The following is an 8,007-nucleotide window of genomic DNA, read 5'->3' on the forward strand; positions in this document are numbered from 1 at the left end:
GACTGATGTTTACATCTCTGCAAAGACAAACATCTCAAGCACAGCTTGGGGGATCACTTGAGCTGTGCTGCTAAGTAGGGTAGGGCAAAAAAAATCTTCGTTTCAGAGTATTGCTTTCACATTTATGGCTCTGTAGCAACCGAATAGCAGTAGGGGAGATGTGTATACTTTTGCTTCACTATCTGAGCACACATAGGAAAGTCTAAACACTGTAAGTGGAACATGCATTTTTCAATGTCATGCAGTCGCCAATGCCATTTGAAATGCCACAGATGTGTGTTGCTCCCAGCCTAAGGGGAATGGGGCCAAGGAACTAATCCTTGACAACTGCCTCCCCCCAAAAAAAGCCAAGTCATCACAAAATGTAAATGTAAGGGTGTCCATCGTGAGAGAAATTGATGCCAAACTGAGCAGAAGGGACCCCAGCCCTTTGTGTGTGAGTCCTTTAAACGCCAGCCATTTTTCACTGTGAGTTTTCATGACACTCTCACAGGAGCCCATGGAAGCGTGTCAGTAAGGGCCCCGATGGAAGTCCTTAGAGTGTTTTCAGCATTCTGTTTTCTAACACACTCGATGCTTGTCTTGAGTTGTTTAACCTTCCGTAATCACGAACAGGAATATAGGCCTTTGAAGTGGACAAAGGAAGGGAAATCGGTCTCTCTGGGGCACAGCACTGAGTGATGGAGAAGGTTGTGTGGATTTTGGGGAGGGTTGGATCAGATACTGAAGAAGAATACCATCCTCCTTGTGACACTTGGGATGAGCTATCTACTAGAGTAGATGCAGTGATTAGTTTGTTTGGAAGCAAAATGTTCTTTATGCTACAAATGAAGAATGTGGCCTGAGGGTGTTATTCTTTCTAATGGAAGGGACATAAATCTATTTTATGTAGTTTTAAATAGAATGCCTAAATTAGGCTGTGGGAGATAATTTTTAGTGGTTGTAGGAAAGAGCAAATTTAGGGAGAGTTAAACTTCAGGCCTTTTATTCCTGGGAAGATATCTGTAGAGAAAACCTTTAAAGTAATTTTTGATTAGAACTATTCATGGGCCCATATAATAAACAGCAGAGTATCCACATTCTGCTGGTATGGCATGTCCTTAATTTGTACTCCCCTAAAATTTATCAAAATGACAATTATGCATACATGAACTATGCCAGAGTAATGTTTACAGATACTTTGTAACAATTTCAGGAGGCATGTTGTAGGTGGATTGTGTGATCACTTATTCAATATCTTTTAAAAAGATTTCTTCACACTCTGCTTTGGTTTACAATGTCATGCTCAGTATCAGAAGGCTCCAAAGCAGGGGACCACTAACCAATACACTTCAGTCCTACAGGAAAGGCAGAGTTCAGAAGAAATATACGCAGAAGAAGCTGTATACCATAGGATTCCTACAGCTGTAGGTACTGGAAGACCATTTCTACAAGGGTTACCTCTGATCCCAGTAGATGGTCTGAAATGAAGTTTTATTTAGTTTAGTGTCAGATGCTTTTTGGAGCCATGGATCACAAGTGAATTCATAAATAACTTAAAATCACTATCAGATTATTTTCACCCAAGATTTCAGTGATGAGCATAAATCTGTGAGAGATTTCTTTTTCCATGTTAGGTTTAATAACGAGCAATGTGTTTCAGAAAACACAGTCATATGATCTAGTTGGAAATGTGTATGTTCTCACATTTTGCCTGCTATTTGGAAGTTGCATTGGGCTCCTCAAATTTGGTATAACAAATCACTTTTGTTATAGTGTAGTGAAACTCAAGCACAGTTCTTCGTATACTCTACATCATCGAAAGCTTAAGCCAGTTGGGTTTGAATCTCATACCTTATTTCCTCCCAGGCATGCCTCAGTTATTAAAAAACACATTGTTTATCTCATTTCTTAAGTACATCCAGAAAGAACAGCCATGTATCTGGTATTCTACATAGTCTGTTTGCTTGAGGAGCTGTATACCATACGATTCCTAGATTTGGTTTTTCTAAATTGTTTTCCAAAAGAGCTGCTCTCAAATTTTTGGCATACTCAGTTCGTTAATAATAGGACCGCTAAAACAATACATAGTCTCTGATAGACCTCTGAAAGCAGCCATTGAAAGAATCTAGTGCTATGTGGGCAGGAAAGGACATAATTATGTTCAAGAGAAGCTTTAAAAGATGAATTTTTGATAGTTGACAAGAAATAGGTTTACAGAAGACATTATTCAACTGTACGCTATTTGCCTAGTTACTATGGGGTACATGACTAAAAAGAGAAATTAAAAAAAGAACCTCCCTTAGACCAGCATCCATTAGCATAGAATGGTGGACTTCACAGATGGTCCGCCACATGAAAAGATATTCCATGGAGAAACACTCTTGTCTGAATCTAATCTGGATTCTTGAATGGAGGAACATTGGTGGCGGGAAGCACATGACAGATATGACAAGTACATGTGTCTAAGATGGTCTCATCCAGATGATGAGACTCTTGATGCCCCAAGCCTTGAGGCCCTTCCCAGGCTTTGCCAATATTCTTCTCCACTGGAACCATAGCTTTGTGTTACATGACTGCATGTCTAGTCTTAGAATTTATCAATGGAAAGGTTTACAAAACTGAATCTGGTTGAATCTCCGTGAGGCATTCAACTCTAAAGGGTCAACACATCTGTCGGCATTTTGCACACTTATATGTATTATTATGATACAGCATATCACTTTATGGTAATTTTTATTTTTACATATAACTACCTCCATGAATCTGATGAAATGGCAGCAGTGTGTTCAAGTGTGTTCTTCAGAAAAGCGATGTTGCAAACATGCTTCGGCAGTAGGCCATGGCGTTCTGTGTGTGTCGGTGACTTGCCCATTAGACTCATGACTTTCTCGCTGCCATGGGTTTTCTTTCTCTCTCTCATCCCCTCCCCCCATGAAAGCACATTTGATTTGTTACAAATGAATGAACGCTGTAAAATTATTGTCTTCCCACTCCTCCATTCCTGCTACAAAAAAAAAAAAAGGAAAGAAAGGAAGAAAGGTCCTCTTTGGCAAAGAGCTGCTTGATAAGCATTTGAAAATTTATTAATTCCTATAGAAACTAGATTGGATTGCTAGGTATTTTTCAGTAACAAAAGATGTGAGAAATCTGAACTGCCAACTTGAAGCACTTTGGGCCTCTCTGCCTTTATCCTATGCTACCCTATGGAGCCAAACTTTCCTTTTACTAAGAGAGCTGTGCCATGCATTCTGAGATGTCTGTTAAATGAATTTGTAAACCATTTGATACGTTTTGCACATCTCAGGAGACCTTAATGAATATGTGAAAGGGGGTGGGTGTATGTGCACCCAATAGAGAAAACAAATTAGAAGAGCTGAAAGGAGACTAGCTGGGTAGAAATAATAAATGCCTGTGTCTTTGATGTTGAAGAATCCAGGTTCAGGAAATATAAATCGAAAGGGAATCTGGAGGAGCAGTGATCTGAACACCAGCTGTTCCTAAATGTCTTTAAAAAAAACCTCAACCAATATTGTTAAAATGCACATTTAAATTCTATTCCATCCGCCATCAAGACAGGAATGGTGGTCAATAGAGAAATACCTTTTTTTTTTCAGATTGACACAGCTTTGTAAAGTTCTACCCAGAATTTACCACTTGTCACCACAAAGTGTACTTGAAGATAAAGTTTGTAACTTGAATGAAAGGCATAATTCTCACAAAACCATAGCGATCATTTTTTGAGAAATGTCTTACCATTTGGAAGGGGTAGCATCCTGAGCTTCCGCTAACAACCAACAACTGGTCATGTTGCGCAGCTCATCTGGGGATCTCACAGTGCTTCCGAAGCGTTAGATGTACAATTACAGAGCAGGTCCTGTTTGAAATACCCATGCTTGACAGGGGCAAACAGACAGAGTGACTCAAGATCACCCAGAAACACAGTGGCAGCTATCAATGACGTTTTTTCTATCTGTTTGATAGGCCATTGTGAGAAATCACTACAATGCTATTTTTCTGATGTGTGCTAATAATAAAGAAAACAAATTCAGCTTGACACCTTGTCCATTTTCATTCAAAGAGTTATGGCTGTTTGGAATCTCAGCATCTCAGCACACATGACTGGTATTGAGTTATGAACTGGGAGATGAACAAATCCACACCAAGGCCATTGCCGTTCAAGGCCATCCAGACATCCACCCCTGTTTACAGTTTCTTATTGGGTTTCTGTAATTCCTGTAAACCCCATCATCAGGAACATTGGCTGCTCCAGGCAGTGGAAGGTGCTGAAACAGTTTTTCATTTTGTTTTGTTTTACTTTAAAATATTTTTAAGCACTCTTCACAGTGCTCAGCTAAGTAACATTCGCTACAGTATATCAAGCCCTGCTTCATAAATCTGGGAGGTTGGTCCAGTTCCAAGTGTTCTCTCAAATAATGAGACAGAAGGTCTTTGATACCTGCTTTCTCCATTCCCACAGGCCAGTCCCAGTTCCAACTGGCAGTGTAGTGTCTGACCACAGTGGACCCAAGCAGAAGTGGTTGCTTCCTTACCCGCCCATCCCCACCCAGTTACGCCCCACTCATTGTCAAAGCCATCCAATAATGTCCTGTGAGCGAGGGACTTCTTGGCCTGTGTGTAAGGCTTGGGGGGAAGCTAGAAACAAGAAAAATGAATGCAAAAGCCATGGGAGGCATTGTTTTTCTAGTTAAGTGTCAGGGAAGGGATTGCTCTTATCTGAGCTTTGCCAAGAAATATAAAACAATCAGCTGTCACCACAACCTTCTCAGAAGGTGTCTTAATATTAATGATACAACTGGTATTTCCCCGTAGAGTTTTCTTTAGGATACATTCATAAATTATACATATGGGACATTTTATCATTAAATCGCATGTGTCTGTAAAAGGTACTGCTGCTCTCTGATTGGCATCTGTCCCCTTCCCTTGTCTTGCATCAACAACGCAGAGAGCCCCCCCCCCCCCCCAGTGATGGCTTCTCTAATACACACTTCAGAGTCTGTACTGCTGTCCATAGACTTGACAGTTGATGACTCGCTAACTTTAGAATTCAACAAAGCTCGAGGGGAACTAAGCCTTCTTGGGATTGTGTGCAGAGTCAGAGGCATTTAAATGCTCCTGGTTGGCTTCGCATGTAAACACACACACCCTGCTAGACGAGGAAAAGGGTGTGTCCAAGTGAGGCATCAATAGTTCTAGAAAGGCAGAAATGGAAGGTTAGAGTTCGGCAGGTCCTTGTACACCTGCCCACCTCCCTGTCCAAAGCCTGACCTTGGTACCTCCGTTCCCTTGCTCTTGCCCAAAAGAGGTACCAAACCCGAGACTCGAGCTCTCCTCCCACCCCAGTCCCCTACAGCTCCAGGAAATCCATTATATAGCATCCTTGGCATCCCTAACTCGACCTTTTCCTCTGAGGATCACCCTCCCTGCCTCCTTGCCCTCCCCCACCTAGATACCTACACCACCACTGTTTCCACATTGGAAGAACAGAATACTGTGCAGTATTGTGCACGCATGCCAGTTAGGAATAAAACTGCCCTAGGGTCGCCTTCATGTAAGTGTCAACAGCTACAAACTAAAAGTCCTTAGAGCAGTGACATCGATACAATTATCTGGAGGGGAATTCAATTTGTGCATCCATGATTTCAAGGGATCATGACTCTGCAGGTGTCATTCTCTGAGTGACTGAATGTGACGATTACACTAGGGACAACGAACTAAGAAGTGCAAGTGGGAATTACTGTATGTTAGGAAGGAGTTTTGCAGCCAAGACTGCCTTGAATAAAATGTTTTTGCACTGAAAAAAAAACACTTTAAATGACTTGGTCTCTGGTTGCCGTAAAGGTCATCCAAGATGGATGTTCTGTTTATATTGTATAGTATTTCATATGAAATAACTGCAGTTCATGAAACGTCTTCCCTAATGTTACTGATTTCTAACAGCACATTTGTAACATGGTTTTTATCGTGTCCGTGTACCATATTGTAAATGATGATTCCTTGTCATGCTTAGTATAATAACTTAAAAGGAAAAAAAAAGGACAGGGATTTTTGTAAGTCTATATTTGAAAGTCCCTCCATATGGTAATATTGTGTTCATGTTGTTTATGTAGTGTTGTGTGAAATATCCATTTTGGATTGTGTTACTTTTTAAGATATTAAATAACATTTGGTTATATGTGTAAGTGGAATTTTTCTTTTTCTTTTGGTACTTGAGAGAAAAAAAACATTTAGATGAGGTCAGCTTTTCTCTTTGATTAATGAGATTTTGTAACAGAGTTCTGTTGCAATTCTTTATTACAGTTTTTAAATAGAAAACAAGAAACTGAGTTCCTGTATCAAAATTCTTTTCCTATGGATTTTGAGAAGATCATGTTTTTGAATGGGTTTAACACAAAGCAATGGTTAGAATTGTGTGGTTCCATTTTTTATGAAATTATAGAGCAACATAGTTATTTTGGAGTCTTTCTTTTTAAACCACTCATTCCAAACTTGTAATAGAAGTTAAATTTCTTACAGGTAAATACTGGGAGGTTTGTCTATGCAGTTAGAAGCTCGGGATGCTAGTGTGTTCACTGGTCTTTAAGATCTAGCCATGGGATTCTAATCCTAACTCCATTCAAACAACCACGTATTGAAGAGAGTTTCTCTTTTAAATTTGTGTCTAGAGTAGAGGAGGTGAGACAAGAGAGTGCTTGTTGTTCAAATTTGAGGACCTGAGTTCAGATTCCCCAGGACCCACATAAACTCTGGGTGCAATGGTGCCCCTCTATACTGGAGAGCCAAAGGCAGGATACCTTGAGTTCACTGGCAAACAGGCTAGTCAGACTGTTGAACTCTAGGTTAAGTGAGAGACTGTTTTGAAAAATATGACAGAGAGGAAGTGAGAGAGACATATGTCAACTTCAGGTCTCCATTATGTAAGAATATCAGCACACACATGAACATATATGCATACATCACAACTAGAATTGCGTCTGTGTTAAACAGGCATAGACTTCTTCCTTGCCATTAACAACAAACTATAACCATTTTCACAGAATGTATGATGCAGTAGTTATTGTGAGTAATCTAGATATGGTTTAAAGTATGTCATCTTTAGATGTGCATAGGTTATATAGACAAACACTGAAGCATTTTCTGCTATAGTTGAAGGTTTGATATCTGTGGGGGTCCTGGAGTCAATTCCCTGGGGAAAGGATGTCTGTACATTCTTTTGAGCCTCCTCCTTGAGTGACAGGTCTTTGGAGAATGAAATCCATCTTCTCAAACTAAAAATGATGATCTGTCATATGAACAATTAAGCTAAGAAACAGCCTATAACCCCCAACCACTAGACCTCTACAATTGAGACCAATTTTCTTGTAAAGACAAAAACCTAGCCCAGACTTCCAAAAATGTCTTGAACAATAATGTGGTGTTGTGAATTAATTTGAAGAGCCCACGGTGATGACTTCGAAGGTCAAGTCTCATTTTATTGAGCCTGTTTTAAGTTTGTCTCTATACACTGCCACAGTATAGACACTTCCACTTTCAGGTGTGAAATTGAGATGAGCCAGTGTGTGCTTTAGAATCACAGGTGGCTGCTGTGGTCAAGGGAAGGGTGCCGTGTGTGTTTCAGCAGGACCTAGGGATCTAGAGGCATGGAGGAAATCTGGGAACTTCATAAGAAGACTGAAAGCATGTTTCTGGCTCCTTTGAGAAAATGGTCACAGTTCATAAAAGTCTTTTCTTTCCAAAGGAAATGGTATGGTTTTAACTTGTTTTTACATGTTTCAGGATAGGGAGATCCCTGCCCCCTCCACAGAGAAAATCCAAGTGGAATATAATTGCCTCCTACTCTGCCGCCATGAAATCGAGAAACACTGAATAATGAAAGGGAGTTCGTCACCTGACTTTCATAACTTACTTAACTGTAAAATTTTATTCCTACTATGGGAATACTTGGATTTACTGACAGTTCTATTCTCAGGCCCAGTGGCTCCAGACCTTTCCCGTTAAATAGTTCAT

General features: G+C 40.2%; 1 protein-coding gene across 3 annotated transcripts in view; it reads left to right on the plus strand.

Annotated features, from left to right (window-relative positions):
- Stox2 (storkhead box 2) overlaps window positions 1-6,175 on the plus strand; it is a 214,733-nt gene extending 208,558 nt beyond the window's left edge. For all 3 annotated transcript variants that reach the window (XM_040731727.1, XM_005066677.4, XM_013110798.3), the window contains one exon: window positions 1-6,175. This exon is cut by the window's left edge and continues 255 nt beyond it. The gene's annotated coding sequence lies outside the window, so the exon portion shown is untranslated.
- The last annotated feature ends 1,832 nt before the right edge of the window (window positions 6,176-8,007 follow it).

Source organism: Mesocricetus auratus, unplaced genomic scaffold, assembly GCF_017639785.1.
Source record: "Mesocricetus auratus isolate SY011 unplaced genomic scaffold, BCM_Maur_2.0 Super-Scaffold_100026, whole genome shotgun sequence".
NCBI lineage: Eukaryota > Metazoa > Chordata > Mammalia > Rodentia > Cricetidae > Mesocricetus > Mesocricetus auratus.